This window comes from Anguilla anguilla, chromosome 19 (assembly GCF_013347855.1).
Source record: "Anguilla anguilla isolate fAngAng1 chromosome 19, fAngAng1.pri, whole genome shotgun sequence".
NCBI lineage: Eukaryota > Metazoa > Chordata > Actinopteri > Anguilliformes > Anguillidae > Anguilla > Anguilla anguilla.
Window position 1 is genome coordinate 3,298,204 of NC_049219.1, and position 12,073 is coordinate 3,310,276.

Consider the following 12,073-nt stretch of genomic DNA (forward strand, 5'->3'; position numbering starts at 1 on the left):
TGAAGGCTCTACCACCTATGGTACTTTTAGATTCTAGGAATTCTAGGAATAACAAGGAGGCCTGCACCCTGCGAACAGAGCGTTCGTGAGGGAATATAAGGAAGAAGTAAATCATTTAAGTACAAAGGGGCAAGCCCATGTAAGGCTTTAAAGGTAAGAAGTAGTATCTTATAGTCTATTCGGACTTTTACTGGCTTGTTCTAGTGAGAATACGAGCTGCTGCATTTTGAATTAGCTGGAGCCCTTCAGAGAGCAATTTGCACATCCAGACAAAAGAGCATTGCAGTAATCTAATCTTGAAGTAACAAAAGCATGAACTAGCTTTTCTGCATCATGTAAGGACAGTATTTTCCGAATTTTTGAGATGTTTCTCAAGTGATAAAAAGCAACCCTGATCCAAGAGAGTGCCTGTCCAAGGAGACCTGCAAGATTTTCAAGTCTATCCAGGGGGATGAGGTGATCAACTGTGTCAAATACCGCACTTAAGTCTAAAAGCACACGTACAGAGATGCAGCCATGGTCGGAAGCGAGGAGTAGGTCATTGAGTACTTTGACCAGGGCTGTTTCAGTGCTGTGAGAGGGTCTAAAACCAGATTGAAAAACTTCCAATAGGCCTATATGTTTGGAGTGCAAAAATGAACCAAGTTGTTTTGAAATGGCCTTTTCTAGTATTTTAGAAAGGAACGGGAGGTTCGAGATAAGCCTGTAGTTAGACAGGTCATTCACATCCGAGTTTGGCTTCTTAAGAAGGGGTTTGACGGCTGCAAGTTTAAGAGTCTGTGGTATGTGTCCAGATGCTAAAGGCACATTGACAATATGTAACATTGGTGTTCCAATCACTGGTAATGGCTCCTTGAAAAGCTTCGTAGGGATAGGGTCTAGAAGACAAGTAGAGGATTTTTAGGAATTAACTATGGCATTAAACTCCATGAGATCTATTGGAGCACAAGAGTTCAGATAGGCCGCCCTTTCTGAAGATTCTTCTGAAGATTCTGCATCCATGCGTTGAGTGGATGGAAGGGCAGACCCTATATGAGGGGTGGTAGGAGAACTTTGAATCTTGCCCTTGATTTTTAGAATTCTGTCATCAAAGAAATTCATGAAGTCATTGCTACTAAATGATATTGAGGCACATGGATCAACTTGATTCTTGGTCAGCCTGGCAACAGTGTTAAACAGGTGCCTAGGATTGTTTCTATTTTCATCTATTAAAGTAGAGAAGTATGAGGAACGTGCTGTGGAGAGGGCATGTTTATAAGTTAGTAGACTGTCTTTCCAGTCCTGGAGGAATACCTGCAATTTAGTAGAACGCCATTTGCGCTCAGGTTGGCATGAAGCTTGTTTGAGAGCACGAGTATGGTCATTGTACCAGGGTGCTAATTTCTTATAGCGGACTTTCCTCTTCTTAAGAGGTGCGATAGTATCCAGGGTTCTGGAAAGTACGTAATTTATGTTGTCTGTCAGCTGATCAATTGAGCTAATGCTTGCACTTTTGTATGTGTTTGGGTGGGAGCCAAGAAAATCCCCACAGTGCACAAATGAGCCTGGGAGCTCATTAATAAAAGCATTTGCAGTCCTGGAGGAAAGCTTACAGATACGGTAGAATGAAGGATCTGGTGACACATGACAAACTTGTGAAAGTTGGACAGTAATTAAATAATGGTCTGATAGCACAGGGTTTTTAGGCATAACCGCTATATTTGCTATTTCTGTATCATAAGTTAAGACCAGATCAAGAGTATGGTTATGAGAATGTGTGGACTGATGTATATGTTGATCGAAGCCAATAGATTCAGTGATAGACAAGAGTGCTGATCTGAGAGGATCACCTTCACTATCCATGTGAATATTGAAGTCCCCTACAATTACTACTTTATCTGAATTAACAACAAGGCTGGAAAGGAAATCAGCAAACTCAAGTAAAAAGCCACTGTATGGCCCTGGTGGCCTGTATACAATTGAAAGGGTAAAACTGACTGCTTTTTTGTCTGGATGTGCGAAACAGAACAAGCACTTAAAAAAGTTACATTTGAAGCCGGATTTCAAAGTAGCAAAAAGATTAGAATGATATACAGCAGCAACACCACCGCCACGACCCGTCAGACATTACATTACATTACATTACATTACAGGCATTTAGCAGACGCTCTTATCCAGAGCGACTTACACAACTTTTTTACATAGCATTTTACATTGTATCCATTTATACAGCTGGATATATACTGAAGCAGGGTAAGTACCTTGCTCAAGGGTACAACGGCAGTGTCCTTTGGTGAAGTAGTTCAAACTGTGTTTGTGTAGAAAAAAGAATCCCTCCTTTTAAATGTCAGTCAGTTAAGGACAAATGTTGATTGAATCAAATCCATGTTTTTCAAAAGGGGGGAAGAATCCCCCTTTTATCCCTAGTCCATGCATAGATAATTTGTGAGTGGGAGATGACCAGAGAGAGCCTGCTCAGGCTGTACCCCTCTTACATTGTTCATGAAGATGAGATATTTTTTCAACATAATGATTAATGTAATGCTGGATTTGGTTTGGGAGAGGCAAGTGTGGTTATGAATGAAATGTTTGTGTTACTGTATTGTGCGATTAGGTCAGGCAGTAAATGCACCATGTTACAAGGCCAGTAGTGCCACCCTGGTCTCTGCTTTATTCTGGTGTAGGCTAACCCAGAATCCAATAGTGCCTGTAGACAGAGTGAAAACAGGAAGGTAGAGGAATTGTAGGATATAAGGGGTGTCAGGGTGAGGTCTTCTCAGGGGACTGTTAAAGTGCCTGTTTTTGAGGTAATACTGTGGCTTATCTCAGGCTAAAGTCTGGCCTGTACAAGGTTCTGAAGTTTCCTAAAGCCTGGAAAAAGTGAAATGGTGTCTCCATCAAATGTATCACTATTCCAACAAAAGGAACTCAGAGGGATCATTAACAGTTCCTGCATAGCTTTGGTTTCACTACCTGTTTATATGTAACACCAGCAGAACAGATGCACTGCACTACATGGTTATATATAACCTCAGCAAAACAGATAGACTGCACTACAGTACCTGGTTATATGTGAACAGATCACTTTTTTGCATTCTTGTTTCTAAAGTGAATCTGGCTTTTGTATTGTGCAGGCTGTGTTGGCTTGCAATGCTGTGAGTATTTAGTCACAGTTACCAGCTAAAGTAAAGAAGCAGAGCCTAACTCACTATCCACTCTGAGAGAGTTATTTCTTGCATCTTTACTTTTGATTGTATCTGTGCCAAATGTCAAGAGAAAGGGGGCCATTTGGCTAAGAATTTCATCTGTAGAACTGTCAGAGTTCTGTCCAACAGGACGTCTAATTGTAGCAAAGAACTTCCTCAGAGCATCACAAACTTAAAATCCTCAACATCACTCTTCATCACTTGCGATTACTGTTACATTGCACATATCAGATTTTACAGTATATTGCGCTATTTAATCATACAATAATATATAAACTCTTCTTTGCAGACTGAACTACTGTGACATCACAGAGAAGTCCTGTGAAATTGTGGCCTCAGCTCTTCAGTCATCAAACTCACCCCTGAGAGATCTGGACGTCAGCTACAATAACCTGAGAGATTCAGGAGTGAAGCTGCTCTGTGCTGGACTGATGAGTCCAAACTGTAAACTACAGAGACTGGACCTCAGCTACAATAGCCTGGGAGATTCAGGAGTGAAGCTGCTCTGTGCTACACTGTTGAGTCCAGACTGTAAACTACAGACACTGGGGTGAGTAGTGCTGTGTACTGTGTGACCTTAATTAAATAGAATTAGTGATTATGGATCTGTGCAGTGAAATATAGGGTTGAACAGAGAGCTGAACCTGAAGAATCTCTTGTAGTTCACTTTGTTGATCCCCTTTATGAATTTAAAAGACTCAGTCAAATAACCCTGAGTCTACTTTTACTAAGCTTGAAGAAGTTAAGCATCTGAAGTCTTTCCTCAAAACTTTTATCTTTCATACCAGGAACCAGTTTGGTTTCCCTTCTTTCAACCTTTTCCAGATCCTCTATATCTTTCTTGTAGTACAGTCCCCAGAACTGCACACAATTCTGTAAGTGTGGTCTGACAAAGGTATTGTATAAAATAAGTATAACTTCCTTGGATTTACAGGGCTCCAGACTAACTTTTTACATTGGATGCACTGGTGCGCCTAACTTTTTCATTTAGGTGCACCAACACATAATTTAGTTAGACCCAAAATTTTTCACCGCACCTTTTGGCGCCGTAATAATACATTTTAAGAGTTACCGTTTTTGTCAGTTCCCATACACATTGGTAATTTCTTAACACATGTAAATGATTGTAAACAGGAATAAAGGTGCAGATAAATGTTTTCTCTTTATTTAAATCACAGCAAAAACAAGAAATGGCAATAACCTCAATTGTTTAAAAAATAAACTTAAAAATTGCTGATGTTTAAAGTGCTTGACAAACTCAAATAAATAAATCAAACTCAAATAACTCAAATAAAAGTGTGCGCTGCTCCCGGAGGAGTACAGGGCGCGGTTTCACACATACACACTAGTGATGCGCGGATCGGCTCTGACGTCATCCGAATCCACATGTACGCATAAATCATCCACCCGCCACCGACCCGAACAAATTATTTTATCTGATTTAAAGACCCGCACCCGATCACACATTACCTCTATTTCTCATTATTTCGCAGCTGTTGCATATGACACACCCTGCACTTGACACGTCATTCACTAAATCGCTCCCACACGGAACTTTTCTGCCCTTCCTTTTTTAAATTCTCCTTTTTTAATTTTCTCTCAGATAGTTTTTGCCTCCATTGCTGCTTAAATGGACAAATGGACGCCGCAATTGGCGCAACGAGAGTCTAGTCTGCTAATTCACGCCTGACGACAAATTAAGCTTAAAATATTTTCACATTTTAGAGAATGTAATTAATATTTTCCTCATTAATGATGTATTATTTCACCCACCCACAACCCATCCGCTATTAATCAGAATGTTAATTTTTATGACTCGGCCCACCCGATCCGCAGATTAACCGTGGTGCCCGCGGATATAACTGCGATCCGCACATCACTAATACACACAAGCCTTATTACTCCCAAAATGGAGCACATTCCAACGTTGTTCCTCCCATAAAGTAATCTAGCCTTGTGTTATTATTTCCCACATGTAGAACTTTACATTGAGCTGTATTGAGTTTCATTTGCTAGGTTTTCACCGACTTCTGGATTCACTTCTGTCATTTATTGCAGTCTTCATCCATCCCCATTATTCACTACCTGCTCTGCACTCTAATGAAATCCATACTTATACTAGAGCTGCCGCGGTTACTGCATTACCGCGGAAACGCAATCACGTGTTGACGACAGGGAGACTTAATGCTACAGGGCATAGGTGGCTTGCTGCCCTAGCCACGTACGGTTTTGAAGTAAAATATCGCCCTGAGAAGGTCAATGTTGAGGCTGATTTGCTTTCCCGAAACTGGATTGAACAGGACACTGAGACGTGGAGAAACCTTTCACTGGGTGATGTGAAGGCGATTTGTGGTTGTGTGCATGTGCAGGAGTCTAGTGACAGTGATGTGCACTTGGCAGACAAACTAGGTGTTCCAGCAGAAGGTGTTCCTGAGCTGTATGCTTTTGCAACTCATCTCAATTTGGGTCAGCTAGAACAGTTCACCCGAGAAGACTTGCGAAAAGCGCAGCTAGAGGACAGATTTCTCAGAGTAGTTAGAGAGGCTTTGAACACAGGTCAGTGGCCGGCAAACTAGAGCTGCCGCGGTTACTGCGTTACCGTGGTAACGCAATCACGTGACGTCCACCGCAGAGTCAAGCTGATCCAAATCCAAAGCTAAAGTCTGGATTTCAGAACATTTAAATTTATAGCAGTTGGCTTTACGTATCTTGCTAGGCAGAGGGTAGAAGTTGCACAGGGTCACTATATAGCAGAAACACAAGGAGACTCCTCACTGCTCTATAGAGCACAGGGTCATTATATAGCAGGAACACAAGGAGACTCATAACTGCTATATAGAGCACAGGGTCATTATATAGCAGGAACACAAGGAGACTCCTCATTGCTATACAGAGCACAGGCTCATTATATAGCAGGAACACAAGGAGACTCATCACTGCTATATAGAGCACAGGGTCATTATATAGCAGGAACACAAGGAGACTCCTCATTGCTATAGAAAGCACAAGGTCATTATATGCACCTTTAGCTGCTCCAAACAAAACTGGCACCAACCCACCAACCCACCGTACTGTTCATAGCCCAGCACAAGCACCATCTAAAAGCACCCTCCCCTAGGCCTGGAAGCTAGGCCTCTGATAGAGCCCATGGTTATACAAACACAGCTGCGGCAGTACCTCTCTGTAGGGCCGATGCTGTCCCCTGGTGGACTGCACCCCAATTCCTTTCCTGGCATCACATGTTAAACAGGCAAAAGCTTTGAGGATATGCTGTGGGGCACTCAGAACAACACCAATTAATGCATTACTAGTGAGATGGGAGAAACACCACTGAGGCATAGATGGATAAAACTTGCTTCGCATAAGTGTATTAAGTTTAAATGATCTAGTGTAGATCAGCCTGCTAAGCATCCTGTTGAGAACTCATGGGAAGTGGACATGCAAGGGATTAATTGTTAATTAATTGTGCTGCAACATGATGAACAGACAAACCAACTAATAAATAACTCTTCAGTGCTTCCTCAGGCAGTATGTGAGAAGGGCATCCAATTCATCTGGTGTAATCTGAATTATGGAGTGAAACATTCAGGCGAAGAGCCACTTCCTCCAAATGGCTGAACACTACAGGGTCAATCTCTGTGATGCAGCTACCTGGAACAAACTGTCAAAGCATCCACACAAAAGAGCACATAATGAGGACTAGCATTTTCAGCTAGGTCAGCCAGGCTCAAGCCTCTGGCTATCTCTTGCCTGTATAGGAAACAACAGTTTTCCTATTTGGCTCAATTCTGAAAATATAACTAGAACTAGATTAATCATTTTTAATACAAACCATTCACACCTACATCCCAATTATGATTTCATACCATAATGGAATTTCTGGGACATGCCATTCATAAACTGACATGGTGAGCTAACCTAAGTTTTAATACCTTTAAAGGTTCACACAAAGTAAGGTAACTCAATACAGTTTGATGTTTTAGGATACAAACACTGTTTCTAATCTATCTATTGATTACATTTAAATGTTTTTCATAGCCTATTGCCAACTGGTGAAAACTTATCACGATACTGTACATTTGTAGTGTAGTCAGGTTATCCACTAGGTGGAGCCCTAGGCTTTTCGAAACAGGATATGCCAACCAATGTAAGACATCAGTGAGGTAGTGAGGTAGCTTGTTCAGGAGATTGAGTGCAGCCGTGCTGTATGTATGCCACAGTTCTTTAAGCTCCAAAGTAAAGTTTATCATAAACTCTTCTATGTGGTCCTGTTCTATTCCCTTCTGTAGTTATCCCAGCATTATTCTGCAGTTCCCGTTGAATGTCTTCCCTTTTCTATCCTGTTATGTTCCCTTGCTCTGTGAGTCTGCGTGCATGCCTTAATCCTGCAGGTGGAGCTGATTGCTCTATCAAAAATATGCAATCTGTTAGTCACGAAAAGACTGTTTACGATTACATACATTTGGATCTTTGATATGCACACACATTACAGCACCCAAAAAATACTTATGGTAAAACAATGTGCTTACATATCACCAAAACAAACTTTTATTTGGCAATATCTCCCAAAATGTTTATCAAAATCGCTTACCTTTCGTTGGAGAGAAAGCAAGGGTCATTCTGAGTGTTTATCCTGAAATACGTCACTCAAGCTGCAATACCTAACCAAAAAAATAAAATCTGTGTTACGTTTTGCCCTGCTCTGCCCTACTAACGTAAATGTGGTAAATAGCAACCGGTGTTGAAGCAAGGCATGTACAGTGAATCTACGTACTCTGGTATCGATCAACCAATGGAAATATTGTGACACTATGACATATTTTCATTGACAGCCCCCTCATTAATATATGGATGAAAAAATACAGAAATAAATACAGAAATATATATATATACAGGCATAAATTAATCAAAACATAAATAAGGATATAAATATATACAGAAATAAATGAATCAAGCAATAAATAAATATGGAAATGAACATCCACAGAAATGAATGAATCAAGAAATAAATATGGAAATAAATGCAAATACCCATTTGTCAGATTTTGTCTATTAATTTATTTGTACATTCATTAATTTTTACATTTTCTTGCTTTTGTATTTATTTATACATTAATTCATTTATTGCGTCATATATTTATTTATTATTTTTACATTTTTGGTCCTCCGTATACCTGTAGTACCAGTCAATGGCAATAATCAGTTGTGGTGTTTCTCTGCAGCCAGTAGATGGCGCTGCAGTGTATTTCATTTGCCGCCTTGGTAACATTATTAGATGAAGATTGAATGTTTTTAAAATATAAAGATGTTTGTAGACTGAAGGTGAGGTAAAGTACACCATAGTGATCATACTAGTGCAGTTTCTTGTGTTAGCAAATGAAATATGTTTGCAATCATGTTGTGTCCCATGTGATATCATCACAACATGGAACAGTTTTGATAATGAAATCCTTGCAGGAAGCCCCCAACCTTGAGTTGAATTGGCTCATTATTTTTAGTTATTTTTTGTTAATTGAGCCAAGTGATAACCTTTTTTTTGTGGATTAGTCAGAATACTTTATGAACACAATTAATATAAACTCTTCCTGTTTTTGTGTGTACTGTGTACATCCCAGGAATGCACGTACTGTACAGATAGGAAATTCCACATTTATCTGCTGCCAAGGTGCACAGTGTGACAATTAGCAGTGAATTTCAATTGTGTGTGTGTTTGTGTGTGGTTGTATGTGTGTGTGTCTGTGTGTGTGTGTGCATGTGTGTTGTGTGTTTGTGTTTGTGTGTGTGTGTACATGTGCATGTTTGTGTGTGTGTGTGTGTGTGTGTGTGTGGTCTCTCCACAGGCTGGGTTGGTGTAATCTCACAGATGGCTGCTGTGATGTTCTGGCCTCAGTCCTGCGCTCTCCTCACTCAGAGCTGAGAGATCTGGAGCTCAGAGACAATGAGCTGCAGGATTCCGGAGTGAGAGCGCTCTCTGCTGGACTGGAGGACCCACACTGTAAACTGCAGAGACTGGGGTGAGTACAAACACAAACCCCTTCAATCAAAAAGGGTTCCAATGTGACACAACACAGCACTAATGTTAATAATGACTAAATATAGCACTGATATTACTAATGTTTTTAATGTTAAAATAGACAAGAGAGTTATTTTTCTTCACAGAAATAAAGCAACATTTTCCTGTTCTTCCTCTTGGTAGAAACACATTTTAAATCTGACATCAGTTGGAATAAACATATTTTTGAGAAGCGTCAAATCGGTTCTATTCATACATTCTTCAAAATTATGAACATTAATTGAATCTGTTCAAATTTAGTTTAACTGGTCATTTTCTTAAATAGGCATGATTAATTCCAGAGCCCTGTTATTTTATATTGAGCTGTAGATGGGGTTTGACACACACAGCCCTGTTAGTTTATATTAATGTGCTGTAAAGTAGCACACTGCTATGTGTTTGACACACACAGCCCTGTTAGTTTATATTAATGTGTGTAAGGTGTGTAACACACTGCTATGTGTTTGACACACACAGCCCTGTTAGTTTATATTAATGTGTGTAAGGTGTGTAACACACTGCTATGTGTTTAACACACACAGCCCTGTTAGTTTATATTAATGTGTGTAAGGTGTGTAACACACTGCTATGTGTTTGATACGCACAGCCCTGTTAGTTTGTATTAATGTGTGTATGGTGTGTAACACACTGCTATGTGTTTGACACACACAGCCCTGTTAGTTTATATTAATGCATGTAAGGTGTGTGTGTCCTCTCTGCAGGCTGTCAGGCTGTAGAGTCACACAGAGAGGCTGTGATTCTCTGGCTTCAGCTCTGTGTTCAAACCCCTCACACCTGAGAGAGCTGGACCTGAGATACAATCACCCGGGAGACTCAGGAGTGAGAGCGCTGTCTGCTGCTAAACTGGACACACTCACACTGCTGTAAGTACAGAGAGTTTCCACACTGCACCTCACACACACACACACACACACACACACCTGAGAGAGCTGGACCTGAGACACAATCACCCAGGAGACTCAGGAGTGAGAGCGCCGTCTGCTGCTAAACTGGACACACTCACACTGCTGTAAGTACAGAGAGTTTCCACAATGCACCTCTCACACACACACACACACACACACACACACACCTGAGAGAGCTGGACCTGAGACACAATCACCCAGGAGACTCAGGAGTGAGAGCGCCGTCTGCTGCTAAACTGGACACACTCACACTGCTGTAAGTACAGAGAGTTTCCACAATGCACCACACACACACACACGCACACACACACACCTGGGAGAGCTGGACCTGAGACACAATCACCCAGGAGACTCAGGAGTGAGAGCGCTGTCTGCTGCTAAACTGGACACACTCACACTGCTGTAAGTAAAGAGAGTTTCCTTAGTGCACCTCATACACACACACACACACACACACACACTCACACTGCTGTAAGTACAGAGAGTTTCCATAGTGCACCTCACACACACACACACAAAAGGAGTTGGGTGGGGGCATGGAGGGCACTGTACAAACCAGCGTTACTCTAGAGAGTTGGGGATCTCCTGTGGAGGGTGCTGCACGGGATCACTGCAGTAAATAAGATGTGGTTGTTGTAGTTAGGGATTTGATCAGGGACACAGTGATGGTGGAGTTTCAGTATTACAAAGCAATGGAGAACCTGAGTGTGTTTCAGAGTGTGTGTGTTATAAGGGTGTTTTATGTTCAGTGGAGGGAGGGGAGCTGTTTTTGCACATGGAACAGGGTGAGTGAATGGAATAAGTTTCCTTTCTGACAGATTTGTGTTTTTTCATATGATCGTGGTTTTGTGTTTTATTGTGCCTTTGTTTTTATATATGTGATGTCATTGGTGTGTTAAGAGTGGAAATAAAGGATGGTTAAAATTCAGAATTCTGTTCTGCTGTTCTTACAGTGTGGACCATGGAGGAGAGAACAGGACCCAGGAAATGTGAGTCTGTATCGACAGAACACTTTGCATAGATACACACTCTGCTGTGTGTGTGTGTGTGTGTGTGTGAGAGAGAGAGCGAAAGACTTCTCTCTTACACACATAAACACACAAACAGAAACACATATGTACACAAACACACACACAGAGGTACTATGACTGTCCTTTCTCTCTCACACACATAATAAGGTGAATATTAATAATGATAATTAATCTCATTAATGTCTCTGGTGTGCAGACGGCTGTCAGCTCACACTGGATCCAAACACAGCGCACAGAGAGCTGTCTCTGTCTGAGGGGAACAGGAGGGTGACACACACACCGGGGAGAGAGGAGCAGCCATATCCTGATCATCCAGAGAGATTTAAGTACTGGGAGCAGGTTGTGTGCAGAGAGAGTGTGTGTGAGCGCTGTTACTGGGAGGCTGAGTTCAGTGTGTCTGAGAGGGGAGGGGTTTATATAGCAGTGACAGATAAAGGAATCAGCAGGAAAGGACGGGATTATGACTGTAGGTTTGGATGGAATAAAAACTCCTGGAGTCTGGGGTGCTTTAAGCGCGGTGACCCTGATAAACTCAGTTACTCTGTCTGGCACAATAAGAACCAAACACGCATACCTGCCCTCACCTCCCCCTACCGCAGAGCAGGAGTGTGTGATGATGATGATGATGATGGTAGAGGAGTGCGTGTGTACAGGGTAGGAGTGTGTGTGGACCGTCCGGCCGGCACTCTGTCCTTCTACAGCGTCTCTGACTCTGACACACTGACCCTCCTGCACAGATTCCACACACACTTCACTCAACACACACCCCTCTGTGCTGGATTTGGAGTGTGGGACTCCTCAGTATCCCTCTGCCAACTGGAGTAGACACACACACACACACACACAAACATGCACATGCACACACACGCATACACACTC